Source organism: Dermacentor silvarum, chromosome 1 (genome assembly GCF_013339745.2).
Source record: "Dermacentor silvarum isolate Dsil-2018 chromosome 1, BIME_Dsil_1.4, whole genome shotgun sequence".
Lineage (NCBI taxonomy): Eukaryota > Metazoa > Arthropoda > Arachnida > Ixodida > Ixodidae > Dermacentor > Dermacentor silvarum.
This window is the reverse complement of record NC_051154.1, coordinates 18,513,507-18,531,153: the sequence shown is the minus strand read 5'-3', so window position 1 is coordinate 18,531,153 and position 17,647 is coordinate 18,513,507. Positions and strand designations below refer to the sequence as shown.

General features: G+C 49.5%; 1 protein-coding gene across 3 annotated transcripts in view; it reads right to left on the bottom strand.

The window, feature by feature from the left end:
- The window catches only part of LOC119457510 (probable sodium/potassium/calcium exchanger CG1090), a 102,204-nt gene that overhangs the window by 51,128 nt on the left and 33,429 nt on the right, over positions 1–17,647 (bottom strand). The window lies entirely within an intron of this gene.

Sequence of the window (17,647 nt, the reverse complement as noted above, 5' to 3'; positions counted from 1 at the left end):
CCCTGTCAACAGTCACCACCGCCGCGCGCGTTCGGTGCGAACGCGGGCAAAACGGCGACGGCGTCGACAACAGTTCTGCGCGTTGCGGGTGCTGCTGCATCTCCAAGTTTATACAGCTGATAAAACTACTATCCTTACTCCGTATAGCTCTCTACTAAGTTGCTATCGCCATTGGTGCTTCGCCTTTCGGGTGTCTCCTTGCCTGACCCTTTATTTATGTTCAATTGAACGCCGCGGAGCGCTCCTTCGAGTTACGAACTCGCGCCGTTAGAACGCAGGGGTGAACTTGCCTGATCGGGAGCGTGCGGAAAAAACATTTCACCGAAGCAGCGTTGTACACGTTCCTCTAAAATAGGAACGAAGCTCGTTCCTCGTTCCTTCCCAATCTTGGAACGAGTTCCCGTTACAGATACTTTAAGGCGAATGGAACGCGTTCCAGTTACATTTCTAACATTGTAACGTGTCGTTACATTACGTTACCTTTGATTTTTTGAAATTAAATGTGGTGTCGGATAATATGCGACGAAATAAGTGTGCAATTTAAATCTCACATCAACTAAGTATATTATAAGAATTTGAACATTGCCGGCGGCACATTATCTGGAGATAAAAAGAATCCAAAGCAACGCTCCTAGACGAATTTTTTTCAAGCAGCACCGGACATACTCCAGACATGTTTAACTGCCACTTTGGTGCTCGTCTATTACAAGTGCAACACATACGGCGCTTTCCACTTCGGTCTTCAAATGCGCAGTCAGGATACTGCGCTTCAGATCTGCAAATAGAAAGTTACTCGCATGCACCAATATTGAATGTCTGCGCAAGAAACCGCATCGAAAGGAACAATACTTAGCGTTTAATGAATGCTGATCCAATATTGCAGTATGAGCGGAAAAAGAAATGTCCAGAATAGATGTTCTTAATTTAGTAAAGACCCTTGTGTGAACTGGGCAAGAGTTACATCTCGATGTTAGTGTCCGACAGGCCGCCATGGCGGAAAGAAACTACAAAAGGGAACGTCACGTGGCAATCTGAAGCCTAGTCATTAAAAAATATAATGCAGAACTCGCGTACAAAAATGCACCATAGTCACGTGACAGACAAGTGGTAGTTCTTTGCGCCTTGCATGATGTGCTGCATACGTGCGTGCGTCGGTGCGCTTGTTTAATGCCGTGGAACGTTCACAGAAGGAACGCCGTTCCCTCTGCCGTCCCTTTGTAAAAATAACGAGTTAACGTTACAGTTCTACCGATGCTTAAAGGATTGTGCATTCCTCCGTTCCTCCCAAAGGAACTAGTTCCTGGAACGCCGTTCCGTACAAAAATGCACCAAAGGGAATATATCGCTTTCGCATAGCCACACGTAAGCAGTTTGAAATGTCTCTGCCGAATTTCTTTTTTTAACAGCGAAGCTGTTTAAGCCCGCCGTAATTTGTGGTGCGTATCGAGAAACTACCAAAAAAAGAAATAATAAACTTTCTTGCAGAGGTGGGTTTCGAGGCCGCGTACCTCCGGTCCCAAAGCGAGCGTCGGAACCACTAGGCTATAAAGCCACGCTGCCAGAACATGCATTTATGCTAACCATATGATTGCGTTCGAGCGTCGTCATATTCCTCCACAGCTGGCGCGTTTGTACGCTCGTGCTCTGCGATGATGATAAGTGGTTCTTGAGGGAAAGGGAAAGGTTGGCGCTATCTTCTGCAGCCCTTGAGGGAGCACGGGACCGCTCAAGGGTCATCACTGCCTACAGACAACAGGTTCTACCTGCTGCGACAGCCAGCGACCTCCTGTTCCCGTCGCCTCCCCACCTCCGAGCTCTCCACAGCCTTTTGGAGTTTGTGGAACTGAACGGAATCTCCGCCCATCGCTAAGCGCTCGTCCCTAGCAGGCCATCGCCTCCATCACCAGCCTCCTCCATGATCGGATGAGACTCTTGCTGCTTCTTCTTCTCTTCCCTTCCTTTCAACATCTTTATCTCCTTTTTCCCCTTCCCCTGACGCTGCGCCGTGCTCCCTATTGGGCAGCAGAAATAAGCGTCACTTTCTTCTTCAATAAAATCACTACTACTACGGCTCAGCGCCAACGGGGAGGGGTAAGTGGGAGCGAAAGAAGGGAATATGCGAGGTGAAGAGGTTTTGCGTGCTATGAGAGCAAGAGAGAGAGAGAGAGAGAGTGACGCATTCACGGAGCGGGTCTCCTGGAACGCGGTGTCGGTGTTGCAAGCTGCGCTGTGCAACGCGCAGTGTCGGCCGTAAGTCCGAGACGCGCGAAAAGAAATTATCGTCTACATGAATAATAAGATGAAAAGTTCGTGCGCACTTCCGGAAAATGCTGGGCTACGATCACACAGCTTCGCTGTTTCAAGCGTTGCGCGGCCGAGTGCAAGGTTTTTATTAGCAATATGTGTGATATTATTGAACCGGGATACAATTTTTGTGGATGATTGTGTACTGTGTGCAAGGGCATCTAATGAGTCATTGTTTTTATTGGCGGCCGACTTGAAGCGCGTATAAAAATGGCGTGTCACTAATAGCATGGCCCTAAACATAAATAATTATGTAGACATTAGCTTCACTACAAAATTGTTACAAAATCAGATAAAAGTATTTGTAAAGTGGCCAGTTGAAATAAAAAAATAATTCACCTGTGAAATATTTAGGCCTTATGCTGTCAGAGGATGGCTCTTGGTCATAACATCTCAATACCGGGCATGCCCTTCACTTGCAACAAAGTTTAAAACACATAAGTATTAACGTAAAAGAGCAGCGTGAAAAACAAATTTTACGAATGTTCGTGTAGGCATGCCCTATGTTGAATGCGGTTTGTGATGTGCATATCAATGCAGCATTGGGTGAACGTTAAAGAACCCCAGGTGGACTAAAGTAATCCGGAGTCCCCCACAACGGCGTGCCTCATAATCAGATTGTGGTTTTGGCACGTAAAGCCCAACAATAAATTTTTTGAATATTAATGCTCTAGAAAAAGTCCAATTCGTCGCGACACTGTTCGACCTGGGGATATACAACCACTTTCTAAGTGTAAGAGGAAAAAATAACTGGACTGGATCCTTTTGCTTGAACAGGGAAGCAGGTTACGTCTTAAATTGTTTTACTCAATCTTTCATAATCATATTGACACGTATACATGTTTATCTTTCACCGGTGACCACTTTTCACCGGCTAACGAATGTTAAACGTAATCGCTAGACACAGGACGCACCTGCAGGTATCGGAAGTTTCTGGAACGTTATCGATGCTTCTATCCGTTGTCTCTTGTCACCGACGCTCATGTCATCTGATTGTATGAGGAACGCGAATTATCTAGAACTTTCTGGAAGACACGCGGAAACCACGGATTATTCTGGGACCTTCGATGACTCATGTATAAAAGCCGCCGCGTTGCGCCGCTGATCAGATTTCGACGATCGCCGTCTGTGTTCGCCGCTTTCGTTGTGCTTCGAGTGTAGCTTGATTTTGTGGGCCTGCAATGGTTCGCCGTCAGCGCGCCACGTCCACAGCTTGGCGAGCGGTCACGTGACATCGCCGACTACCTCGCCACAGCCCAGTGGCAATCACGACGACCCTCACGCTCGCCGTCACCAGGCTGCTACATCTCGCCCCGGGTTGGGCCGGGTAAGGGCTGTATACGGGCCCAACCCTAGCCTACCCGATCTCCTAGCCCTTACCCGGGAAACTAAAGGCAGCAACCGATGGAGGTGCGGTTGCTGTACGACGCAATGCTGAAGATACTCCGCCGCCGACGAACTAAATTCGCGAATCATCATGACGAGCTATCAGCATAGCGCCTGGCAAGAGCCTTGACGACAACACTTCGCCGCCGAAAGTAGACCTACCAACGCGACGTAGCAGCAGCGCAGCAAGCTGACGCAGCCGTGATCCGACACCACGACTTAACCGTAACGCCAGACGATGGTCTACCGATCTAAACGTGCTATTCGATGGTCATAACGTCACCGCTCTCGTCGACACTGAAGTCGACTATTCCGTCTGCAGTGGCGAGTTCGCCGCCAAGTTGAAGAAGGTGAAAACGGCCTGGCAAGGACCCGATATCCGGAGAGCGGGAGGCCACCTAATAACGCCGGCTGGAATCTGCACAGCGCGAGTCACGGTAAACAACCGCACTTACCCGGCGAGCTTCGTAATCCTGCAGCACGGCTCCAGGGATGTTATCCTAGGCATGGACTTTCTAAACCAACACGGTGCAGTCATCGACTTAAGACGCGTCCAAGTCGATAACGCTTTCAACGCACAACGCGACACCACCGGATCCAAACACCAGTTACATTGCCTTGATTGTGCTAGAAGAACAAGTCACCGTTCCGCCTCGCTCCAGCGTAATGATTTCCGTCGGTACCGAAGTGCCTACAGACATGGAGGGTGTCATCGAGGGCGATCATCACTTACTGCACGACCGTGAAATTTGCGTCGCTAGAGGCATAGATGAGCTACATGAAGGCAAAGCAAGTGTGATGCTTACGAGCTTCAGCCACGAATACAAGCACATTAACAAAGGCACCACGGTCGCCTACATCGACGAAATAGTAAAATCCAGCGGTGCTTTCACCTTCACGGATTCTAGTGCACCTGCAACAATGACTGTAATACCTGAACCAACTTTCGACGTCAATCAGAACCTTCCCAATAATAAGAAAGAATAGCTAAAAGCCCTGCTCCTGCAATACAAGAACTGCTTCTCGTCGTCGTCAAAAGTTCGACAAACCTCTGTCGCCAAGGACCGCATCATAACCGACGAATATGTCCGCCCACTCCGTCAGAGTCCCTACCGAGTTTCGGCGCGCGAACGCGAGGCCATAAGGCAACAAGTCGACTATATGCTACGCGACGACTTCATCCAGCCATCCAAGAGTCCGTGGGCGTCCCCCGTGGTGTTAGTAAAGAAGAAGGATGGAACGCTACGTTTCGGCGTCGATTATCGTCGCCTCAATAAAATCACGAAGAAGGACGTATACCCTCTCCCACGTATTGACGACGCCTTGGATCGACTCTACAACGCAAAGTACTTTTTGTCAATGGACCTCAACACCGGCTACTGGCAAGTCGAAGTCGACGAGAGGGACCGGGAGAAGACTGCCTTTATAACACCAGACGGACTGTTCGAGTTCAAGGTCATGTCGTTTGGTCTTTGCTGGGCACCTGAGACTTTCCAACGCGTCATGGATAATGTAGTGACAGGCTTGAAGTGGCAGACTTGCCTCGTCTATTTGGACGACGTCGTTTGCCTCAAGCTTCGAGGAACACCTCCGGCGCCTTCAAAAGTTCTTCAAGTTATCAAGACCTCCGGACTCACGTTAAAGCCAGAAAAGTGCCGCTTCGCATACGAGGAGCTCTTGTTTTTGGGCCACGTCATCAACAAGTCTAGAGTTTGCCCTGACCCACAGAAAACTGCGGCCATCGCTGACTTTCCTCCGCCCGCCGACAAGAAGGCAGTCCGTAGATTTCTTGGACTGCGCGCCTATTACAGGCGCTTCGTGAAGGACTTTTCACGGATCGCTGAGCCACTGACGTACCTCACGAAGGCCGACGTCGAGTTCAAGTGGGAGACGCCGCAAGTCGAAGCATTTGAAGAACTGAAGCGACGCCTGCAATCGCCGCCAATACTTGCACATTTCGACGAAAAAGCCGATACCGAAGTGCACACCGACGCAATCAGTATAGGACTCAGCGCTGTGCTTTTGCAGAGGACTGACGGACTAGAAAGGGTTGTAAGTTACGCTAGCTGGTCGCTGTCGAAGGCGGAAACAAATTATTCCACAACCGAAAAGGAATGCCTCGCCATCATCTGGGCTACATCAAAGTTTCGTCCCTACCTCTATGGCAGGCCCTTCAAAGTTGTCAGCGACCACCACGCCTTGTGTTGGCTAGCTAACTGGAAGGATCCTTCAGGTCGCCTCGCACAATGGAGTCTGACACTTCAAGCATTCGACATCACCGTCGTTTACAAGTCCGGGCGAAAGCACTCTCACGCCGACTGCTTGTCTCGCGCCCCCGTTGAACCGCCGCCACAGGACGACCGGGATGACGACACTTTGTCGGGACCCATCAGTCCTTGTCTGCTTGTCTGGCGCCCCCGTCGAACCGCCGCCACAGGACGACCAGGATGACGACACTTTCTTGGGACCCAACAACAGCGAGCTGACCCGGAACTAATGAGCCTTGTAGACTGCCTGGAAGGCAAGACCGTCATTGTGCCTAAGGTGTTCAGGCGAGGATTGGCGTCGTTTTTCTTGCAAAACAACATTCTCTTAAAGACGAACTTCTCGACTGTTCGAGCCAACTACCTCCTAGTGGTACCCTCAGCATTGCGTCCAGAGGTTCTGCGAGCTCTCCATAGCGACCCAACGGCTGGACACCTCAGTTTTTCCCGCACGCTCGCGAGGATCCAAGAAAAATACTACTGGCCTCGCCTCTCTGCCGACGTCGCCCATTACGTAAGGACATGCCGAGACTCTCAGCGACGCAAAACACCGCCGACAAGGCCAGCCGGACTTCTACAGCCGATAGAGCCACCTCGCCGACTGTTCCAGATGATCGGGATGGTCATACTGGGGCCTTTCCCGACGTCGACGTCCGGGAATAAATGGATCGTCGTAGTTACGGACTACCTCACGCGCTACGCCGAAACAAAAGCCTTGCCCAAAGGCAGTGCCGCCGATGTAGCCCGATTTTTCGTTGAGAATACCCTCCTGCGTCACGGCGCCGCAGAAGTCCTCGTCAACGACAGAGGTACAGCCTTTACGGCAGAACTAACTCAAGCCATCCTGCGATACAGCCACACAAGCCATCGCCGAACCACCGCCTACCACCCGCAGACGAATGGCCTCACCGAGCACCTAAATAAGACCATCGGCGACATGCTGGCAATGTACGTCGACGTCGAACACAAGACGTGGGATGCCATCCTTCCGCACGTGACCTTCGCATACAACATGGCCGTGCAAGAAACGACGCACGTGGCGCCGTTCAACCTGGTCTGCGGAAGGAACCCGGCCACGACGTTGATGCCATGCTACCGGACGTCACCGACGAAGAAAATCTCGACGTTGCCAGCTATTTGCAGCGTGCCGAAGAAGGCCGACAGCTCGCCTGCCTGCGCATCAAGAACCAGCAGAGGACCGACAGCCGACACTACAATCTTCGACGACGCTACGTCGAGTACCAGCCCGGCGACCGTGTTTAGGTCTGGACTCCGATACGCCGACGAGGACTTAGCGAGAAACTGTTACGTCGCTATTTCGGACCATATAAGATCATCCGACGTATTGGAACACTGAACTATGAGGCTGTGCCAGACGGCATTTCGTAATCACAGCGGCGCCGGGCACGACGTGAAGTCATAGAGTTTCTCACTATAACACCTAGAGGGTAAACTGGCGCCACCGTCTATGCGATTTTCTTAAAGGGCGCCGTGCCCTCATGGGAATGACGGGATATGTGTCTGCGAAGCTTGTGTTGGCTGGTGTTGTACGAGGCTCCCTCTAAAACGTGTCTATATGGCTACACAAATAACGCATTCTTAAAATAAAATCTACATAAAAGGCTTTCATTCACCCATATTACATCTCTCAATAAAGTTTGCTCACCTGCAATGCAGCATCAAGCGAAGAAAAGCAAGAACAGACGACAAGTTGTTCCAAAGCGAGCGAGAATCTTATCGTCTGCCCTCCAACTTTAGCGGCCAGCTGATACTTATTACGTTCCATAGAATTCTGCATTGAATAGTATGTCGTCAAAATTAAACAAAACATGTTTTTGTGTAATAATAAAGCTAAAGCAGTTTTTTACGTGCTGTTTAACAGGAAATGAATCATTGTGACCGACGCAACGGTGCTAGCCAGGCGCGTCTTCAAGGCGTTCTGGCTCTCCAAGAACGATGCCAATCCGAAGTCACAATATACCGGCATTCCCATGGATACCACCGCGCAGCAGCGCCACTTTTCCCTCTAGGTAATATAGTGAGAAACTTTACGCGTGAAGTCATCCACGTGGTGCGTCTTAGCCCTTTCTACGCCCGCTGACGAACTTCGGTACTTTGTTACTTTGTTATTGTTTGTTGTTGTTTTTATTGCGATAGCAATTATATGGACACTTAAACCGGATTTCTGCCGTCGGCGTCGCCGTCAGGTTCCGTATAGATTCCAAGGGCGATAAAATCGTCGCCGCGCGCCGTATGCGCGAGCGAAAGCGCGAGGGGGGGGGGGGACGCGCGCGCTATCACGGAGAGCGAACGCACGGCCGAAAGCAAACGCGACCGTCGCGCGAAAGGCCGTGGGGGTATGGGAGGGAGGGAGGCGGGGCGACGCTGTGCTCCAGCACCAAAGGCGTATCTTGCAATCGGGCGTAAGGAGAACTTGCCACTCTATCTCCCACGCAAAAGCAACAAAGCGGTAAGGCAGCGCGGGGAGGGAGGGGGGGGGGGGCGCAGCTTCTACTCTGCCAACAACTCCGTTCGTACTTTGCCCGGCTGTGACCGTCGCCCGCACGGTCTCCTATCTCCACATGGCTCTGACCTTTGTATGCGCTGTGCATCCGCCGCTCAGTTTCCTTTGAAGCGATAGACCCCACGAACCTTGCCCGCTGCGGCGGCTGCGATTGCTGCCAACGTTTTGACAGTCGTTGTATGCGGTCATTCAGTGTGATCTATTCATGTTTGCTTGTGCGCGCTGACACCACGCTTGTTAATTCAGTTAGTAAGCGTATGTGTCCAAGTTTATGCAGCCGATAAAACTACTATCCCTACTCCGAATAGCTCTCTACTAATTTGCTATCGCAATTGATGCTTCGCCTTTCGGGCGAAACTGATACTTTTTTTTCTCTCTCTGTACGCGTGGTTTTGTTTTCGCTTTCTTGTTTGTATCATCGGGACGATGCTTTTTAAGGGGAGGGTATTGACACGTATATATGTTTATCTTTCACCGGTGACCGCTTTTCACCGGCTAAAAATGTTAAACGTTATCGCTAGGCACAGGACGCGCCTGCATGTATGGGAAGTTTCTCGAACGTTATCGATGCTTCTATCCGTTGTCTTTTGTCGCCGACGCTCATGTAATCTGATTGTATGAGAGACGCGAATTATCTAGATCTTTCTGGAAGACACGCGGGTACCACGGATTATTCTGGGACCTTCGATGACTCATGTATAAAAGCCGACGCGTTTCGCCGCTGATCAGATTTCGACGATCGCCGACTGTGTTCACCGCTTTCGTTGTGCTTTGAGTGTAGCTTGCTTTTGTGGGCACATGTTCGCCCAATAAAGAATCAGTTTCGTCATACACAGTTTTACGACTGTTTACTTCAGCGTCACTACTACATGACAGTATGGGAATCTGCTGATCAGACTATCTGAAGTAGAGCACTGCACGGGCCGGTTTTTCAGGTCCGGGCCTGGCCCGAGCCCGAAAGTACCATTCTTTGGCCGGCCCGGTTCTGTTCCACCCATTAGCCCTTTTGCCTTTACGAAGCTAGCTCGCGTTCTCGATTATTGTGAAGATACTGTCATGTGATCAACGGCCGCCGGGCTGTCTTCCAGCTGCATCATAGCAAGTTTTTGCCCTCCATCCCTTCTTTATGGTTACTTGATAATTTAACTGTGAGAGAAATAAACATTTCATTACTAGCCGAACACCCACAGATTATTATGTGAATATTTGGTATGAAAACAAACCATGCAATGGACAGTTAGGAAAATAGGGAGGGATCAGGCTGGCAACAACCACCGGGAGTGGGAGAACCCCGGCTTACATTTAGGGATGAAGTTGTAAAAAAGCACATCGGTTGATCACCATGCTCGTGCTTTAAAGTGTGCGGCAACATACTATAGCGAAGGCATAGGTGAACACTACCATACACGCCGCCGCCCGCCATTTAATCTCACTTTTTAATCTCATATAGTCATTCAGATGTGCCTACAGTGATAGAACTCGAGCCACTAATTTTGGCGCGAATGTAAATTTAGATACGCTGGTTACTGGTTTTCAGAAATACGATAATACACGGCCACTAGAAGCTTTTTTTTCATTAAACAGAAATTGTTGACCCACAAGGCTAACGCTCATCATATTTTCACGCGGAACATGCCATCTTTATTGCTTTATTCGGCTTCATTATAATGATGTCAATTTTTCAATCGACAGTTTAGGCACCCTTGTTTAGAAATATATGCAAATTTAGACTCTGTCTAATTGTGTTTCAGTACAGTGCATCGACAACGTAGGCTTTCCTTGTATTTTTTTCTCCGCCAGATTAAAGTATGATCTGCTTGCTTATTCACGTAAATTCGCAGACAACGTACCTAGTGCTACAAAAACATATACAAGGCTGCGAACACGAGGGTCGCGCCACTTAACGAGTGGAAATAGCATTCAAAATAAAAATTTACGAGGCAATAAAGTGCTTTGCATTTCTATTTTGTTTTTCATATTCCCCTCCCCAATGTTGATAAATTTTGCAGCATCCGCGTAGTCTTAAAGCATTTGTCCAAGAACAATATACACTTCAAAGTCTCAGTTTAATTAGTTGGGTTAATTGTGATATAACCTACGGCAAAATATTCAACTCGCTTGAAAATATAACGAAGAAAATTAATGGAAACCAGTAGTAAGTTGCCCTGTGCCTTAGGACACAAAAAAGTTGCAAATTACCTTTTCAGAATTTATTTGCTACAATTTTATCAATGTACTCTAAGTACTTCTTGAAAACTTATTTAATTTTTGTTTTTCCGTTAAATGATCATGCCGAAAATCTAGATATTCTTGTGCAGCAACAAAATATTGCCGTCGACTCTGCCTCTAGGCACGTCTTCCTCTCTTGAAAAATGTAACGAGCTCTATCGAAACTCATCTCATTGATTCCCGTTAAGGATAGCTCAGATACCTGAGACAGTCTAATGAATGTTTTTGCAGCGAGTCTCGCACCAATCCAATAGTTTTTCAATTTCTTTAGCGCGACGGCAATGCATATATATTTCTAACTCTTTGTCAGGTTGATTCGAATCTGTGATGCCTAGCAACTCATGAAGTGTGCCTTTCGCCGCTATTCCCACCCACCCAAATGTGTTTCCCCTTGTCGATAGGCGGCGCCGCTGTCGAAATTATACCGCTACCTCCATCAAACTTCGGGTCGTCCGTCACATGCCTGAGCACGATCACCTCTAGGAATTCGAGGTGTTAATAGGCTGGGAACAATGTGGACAAGAGTTCGTTAGTGTCGCGAAGACGAAAGAATTCCTGCAGAATCCATGTTAAGATGATTATCGAAGTTAATGCGATTAGCATTTACACAATCTAGCGAACAAGAAGCGACACACCGCGTTAGCTAAGACACCTTTATTTAGAATCCGTAGTGTTTCTCCTGATGTTTCAAGTGATTCGGTTATATGCGGCCATACACTGTCTCCCTGATTGACCCGATTTGTTATGACCATCGCTCGCCAATGTTACCTCACGATGGTAGAACAAGGACCGCAGGCCGACAGCGCATTCAGTGACGACGATGGAATTACGAGGTAGGAATGATGTCGATAGAACGACGAAGGTATATAAGGACGACGGCATGACGACGATGAGAGGATTCTGAAGTGACGGTGATAAAGAATTGCGACGGAATACAATGCCATGACACCGGTGTTCTAATCTCGATTGATTGACAATAATAGCACAATACTATCGGAATGAAATAGAAATTATGCTGATGGAACGGAAGGTGGTATGACGACCAACGCATTTAGTAATTTTTAGCCAACCAGACACGCTTCTGAATAACATACCAGCCTGCTCCCTTTCTTTTCTCCTATTCCTTCCCAAGACGCTTTGCAAACATATCCTCTGCCGTTGAGCTCAGTACGCCAGTGCTCTAGCTCATTAGGCCACGATCACACGTTTACAAACGTATCTTGCCAACAAATATATTATTCAAGCTCGAACTTTGGGGGAACATTGAGCTTGGGGGCTCCTATCGAAATACATGGGAAATCGGAAATAGTTTCTCAGAGCAACCAATGCACCAAATTTGATGAGTTATGTTGAATTTAGAAAAAAAAGTTAAAGTGTAGTGATTGCCGAAAGGGATATTTTATTATATATAGCTGGTCTACCTTTCTTACGTCAAATTATAAAGAATTGCCAAATTTCGAAAAAGAAAACTTGGCGTATAGAGCTATGTAGCTCAGCAGCTAAAAATGATATCGGTATTCTATAAACTGCACCTAATAATACATCGAAAGCGGATAGCAATCATATATCATACACCATCCTGAAATATACCACTATGTTGTGAATGTTGCATTTGCAAAACCCTTCCAAACATTATAACAAATTCACGTAAGTTTTAAGTTAAAGCAAAAAAAATTGTTCGCTTTTGATGCTACAACGGGTGCGGTTTATAGAAATGCCATATTTGTTTTTAATGGCTGAGTTTCGGATTTGTAAACTTCATGCTTCTATTTTTTTGAAATTTACGAACATCCTGCAATTCTTTGAAAACATTACACTATCTAAACGAAAATGCTATTTGCTGCAGTCTCTGCAATTTAACTTTCCCTCTTAAATGCAACACATTTCATTCAAATCGGTTCAGCGGTTTTCTTATGAAAGCATTCCTGCATTTTACATGTATTAGATAATCCGGCATCGAAGATAGGCCCGAGCTAAAGCTTCCTCTTAAACAATGGATCACGCCAGTTTTATAGGAAACCCATGAAACAGAACCCTGACGTATACGCAAGACCGTGGCCACAGTGGTGTACAAATAAAAAGCCTGCTCAAGGAAAAAAATATATATTCATCGGAAGCTTCACGGGAGCCGTTATCTCGATCAGACTTCTCTCCAGAATGCGGACGAGCTTTCTGGCGAAGTGTCTAGCAAAACCGTCGATTCATTGTCACTAGAGCAAGTAGCTGGCCGTCTTCGAGATAACGCTGATACACAAGCGCGAACATTTCCAAGCACCGAGGTGAAGCCACAGCTTCAGGGTGTGTTTCTTTTTATTGCGCTTTCTTTAGTTGTGCGTCATAGCATACGTCATAGCGGGAATTTCGAATTCTTTAAGGTCGATACGCCACGTGGTGGCGAAAAAAGGAAACTACGAAATGTCCCTAATTCCTGGTATTGCGACTGGCGTAAGCAACGACGTACTCGGAGTAGCCAGGCTTGCGCTGCGCAAGAACAGCGCCAAGGCCAATACCACTGGCATTCGTATGCACTTCAGTTGGGGCGATGGGGTCGTAGTGTCGCAGTATAGGCGGAGACGTCAGGAGACGGCGCAAGGTCACGAACGCGGTGTCGCATGCAGGAGACCAGGAGGATAGGTCGCTGGCGGCACTTAAGAATTGTGTCAGAGGTGATATAATGGAGGCAAAATTGCGAACAAAGCGTCGGAAGTAAGAACAGAGGCCGATAAGGCGCGGAGTTCATTGAGTGTCTTAGGTTTAGGAAATTCTGCCATAGCGCGAAGTTTTTATGGGTCGGGGCAAATGCCGTCTTGGGATACGACGTGACCTAGAATCATAAGCTTGCGCGCGGCGAACTGGCACTTTTTCCAAGTTCAGTTACAGGCCTGCGTTGGTCAAGGACGTCAACACTTGCCTAAGGCGGAGAAGATGCGTGCTGAAATCAGGGGCGAACACAACGATGTCGTCGAGGTAGCATAAACACGTGCTCCATTTTAGGCCACGCAAGATATTGTCCATCATTCGCTCAAACGTAGCAGGCGCATTGCATAGGGCAAATGGCATCACATTAAATTAGTATAAACCATCTGGAGTAATAAATGCGGTTTTTGGGCGATCAACTGCTGACATCGGGACCTGCCAGTAGCCCGAGCGTAAATCCAACGAAGAGAAGAATTCAGTGCTTTGCAAGCTGTCCAGAGCATCGTCAATGCGTGGTAGAGGGTACACGTCTTTTCGCGTTATCTTATTAAGACGGTGATAATCGACGCAGAACCGAATGGAACCATCTTTTTTTTGCGACGAGAACCACCGGTGATGCCCACAGGCTATGGGAAGGTCGAATGACGCCGCGCTGAAGCATGTCGTCGACGGGCTCACTGATCACCTGACGCTCCTTGGCTGAGACGCGGTACGGGCGCTGCCGCAATGGCGCGTTGGAGCCGGTGTCGATGTGGTGGCTGACGGTTGACGTGCGGCCCAGAGTAGGCTGAGCGACATCAAAAGAAGAACGGAAATGGGCAAGCAGGTGAAGAAGCTGGGAGCGCGGCTCGGAAGTAAGGTCGTCGGCAATGAAAGGTGTGAATAAGTCAGGTGATGGCAGAGCAGAAGTGGAAAGTGCACAGAAGTCAGTGAGCTCTGCATGCGAAGCATCCGGCACGTCGGTAATAAACATGTCATCAAGAGGCTGAACACAGCCAACTGCTTCGCCGCAAAGCCTTCAGGGCTGTAGGAAGGGGATTGCAGACAACGATGGAGCTGAAACCGGTTGAAATGTCAAGCATGGCGAAAGGGAGGGGAACATCTTTGCGGGTTATGAAGAGTTCCGAAGGAGTGAAGAGGACAGCGCCTTCAGAGACAGCGCCACAAAAGACAGGAACAACGGCAGACGAGTACGGCGGTATGGCGATGTCTTCCCGGAGGACTAGCTTAGCGGGAAGAGAAGTGGTGTCGACGAGGGGCACGTCACACAGAGGCGATAATTCGACTTCAGCACGCGCACAGTTGAAGGCGTTATTTCGCGAAAGAAAGTCCCACCCAAGTATCACGTCGTGAGAGCATGACTGCAGAACCACAAACTCCACAATATAGAGAACGCCCTGAATAATAACTCTAGCTGTGCATGCTGCTTAAGGCCGAACTGGCTGGGCGCTTGCTGTGCGAAGAGAAAACCCAGAAAGTGGCGTCGTAACTTTTCGTAAAGCGTGAGAGAGGCGTTCGTTTAGGACAGACACGGATTCTCCAGTATCAATTAGCGCAACGGTAGAGACGCCGTCAACAGTAAGGTCGACAACGTTCGCAGGCGACAATGGAGGACTTGCACAGATCGATGGCGACGCAGTTCCTGCCTCCTGAACTGCGGCGCTTAGTTTTCCTCTTTCGTGGGTGAAGGGCGCCGACGCATCGGGGACAACGAGCGGTGACGCGGGGAAGGTGAACGACGTGTAAGGACGGGGCGCTCGGCTGGTGGCCTGTTCGACTGAAGTGTCGAACAAAACAAAAGAAGTGTCGTGGAAAGGTTGCACGTCGGCGTAGGGAGGCGACTGCGCAAAGCCATCAGAATGCAGCATGCGGCGGTGGCATAGTCGTGCAACATGGCCGGGAATACCGCAGGCATAATATATGGGCCTGTTGTGTAAGTTGCGTGCGCCAAGGATTAGCAAAGGCAGGAGCAGGTCGATGAACGGGATGATGAACGGGTGGTAGCGGCCGTGGATGTAGCGCAACGAGTGGTTGACGAGGAGGCTGCGCGGCGACGGATGCGTAAGTGGTGCGGCGACAGGAGACTCAGCTGATGCTGCAATGGTAGAGCCTCAGCAACTTGGTCTTCAATAACCCGCCGGAGCGTCGGGGCGAGCTGTGTAGGAGGCTGTTTAGGATCCTGTGGCGGCAGCGGCTGCTCTTGGGGTAGCTCAGCGAAGGGAAGCAGAAAAAGCTGACGTGCAACTTCCTCCCGCACGAAAGCTTGGATTTGTGAGAGCAGGGGGGAGCGATCAGAGAAGACTGGTAAGGAAGAGAGGGCCTCGTCTGCCATTGAGGGGCGCCTGGTCAAATCGCGCTGCCTCCTCAACTCGTCGTAGCTTTGGCACAAGTTTATGAGCTCTGCTATGGTGCGTGGGCTCTTGGCGATCAACATTTGGAAAATGTCATCGGCGATGCCCTTCAAAATGTGTTTCAGTTTGTCATTTGCGGGCATAGAAGCATCCACACGTTTGTATAGGTCGAGAACCTCTTTGATATAACAGGTGAATGTTTCACCGGGTTGTTGCGCTCGCTCTCGTAACCACTGCTCGGCGCGCAACTTGTGGACGACGGGGCAACCGAAAAATTCAGCGAAACTGGTCTTGAACGCTGACCAGGACTGAAAGTCGGCTTCGTGATTTTCAAACCACAGGTAAGCCACTCCCGCAAGGTAGAAGATGACGGCGTTTAACTTGGCGGTATCGTTCCATCGATTGTGCACGCTCACCCGTTCGTAGGTAGACAACCAGTCATTGACGTCCTGCTCATCCGTACCGCTGAAAACCGCTGGATGGCGGAGCGGGAGAGCGCCAGAGCAGGCAACGGAGGGTGGCGGCGACGTCGGCTTGGGAGAGGCATGATGGGAGGCAGAGACCGAGACCGGAGTTCCAGGGTGTAGATGTTCTTGAATACGCAGCACCTTCCACAAATTGTAAAGGGGTGTACTGAGCAATTCAGAGGGTAGCGTCTGTTTGTAACCGAGCAGGCAGGTGACGCAGAGCAGGAACAGCTGGTTGCCCAAACGGCTCACACTCGTGCTAAGCACTGGCGATCCGGCTGGCCCACTGGTTGCACTGGAGGCATTAAACAGTCGATCTGGCTGGCCTTGTACTTGTACTCTTCTTCTTCATTAGATTACGAAGAAACAGCGAGGTCAATTCACGTGGTCGCGAAGGCGAGGCTGAAATGCGGTTTCAAACCAACAAGCAGCGACATCAATTATGGTCGTGCGATTGAAAACGCAACTACATCTCGCGGGGCAATACCACCTGCTGATGAAAATTATGCATTCAATATGTCACCAATGAAAACATTTGAAAAAAGGCAGAACCTTCCACTGTGTGATTCTTTTGTTTAACGGTTTAGACTCTGAGGCAGAGGCTCTGAGAACCCAATTGAGGACAAAGCCGTTTGTTGGAAAACACCAAACTTTCAATAAACTAGAACGAACTGCAACCATAAAACAACACTCAAGGAAATATCATGGCAAAAACACCATCTACATAGAATGGTATCGATAGCAGGCAAGTTCGGGCAGATCACGCGTGTGAATGCGCACAACAGTTTCGACGCGGAAAGCGGAGATGAGACGATGCAAGGTTGGTCTCACCAAAGGTCGGTGTATTGGACCGTTGAACAGGCGATCAGAGTGCGGCAGCTCTGGCTTGGAGAGCGAAGGCAGGCGGCTTGGCGGCACGGGCAGATGGCGGCGGCGTTCTAGCCGAACAGCTGGGTGTAGAACTCGGGCCCGTAGCCCGACTGCTCACGGTCTGCCCACGGGCGCAGAAGCTCGCCGGCCTCGGGCAGGAGTTGTTTATCGGGTAGAGCGGCGACGCTCGGGAACGTGTTGGCAGGAGGCCCCGGTCGGGTGAAATCCTGGAGGCTCGGGTCCGGAAACCGACGGCTCGTCTTCAAACCTCGGTTCGGTGCCCGACCTTCTGGCGTCGCTTCCAACCCCCCCCCCCCCCCCCCCTTCTGTCAGTGCGCCTCGCTTTTCCGCCGCTCTGGCCAATTCGTCTTTTGCTGATTGGCCGCTGAAAGCTCCGTGTTTTCTTCTGATTGGATGCCTTGTCCTTTTATTTTATTTCTTGCGCCGCGTCTTCACGTTCCGGACGCTCTTCGACGTTGTCGTCTTTCATCCAGCACGGAATTGGCCTCCGCGCGCGCATTCCTTGTCGTCAGCTTCTTGTCTGTCTCCATCACC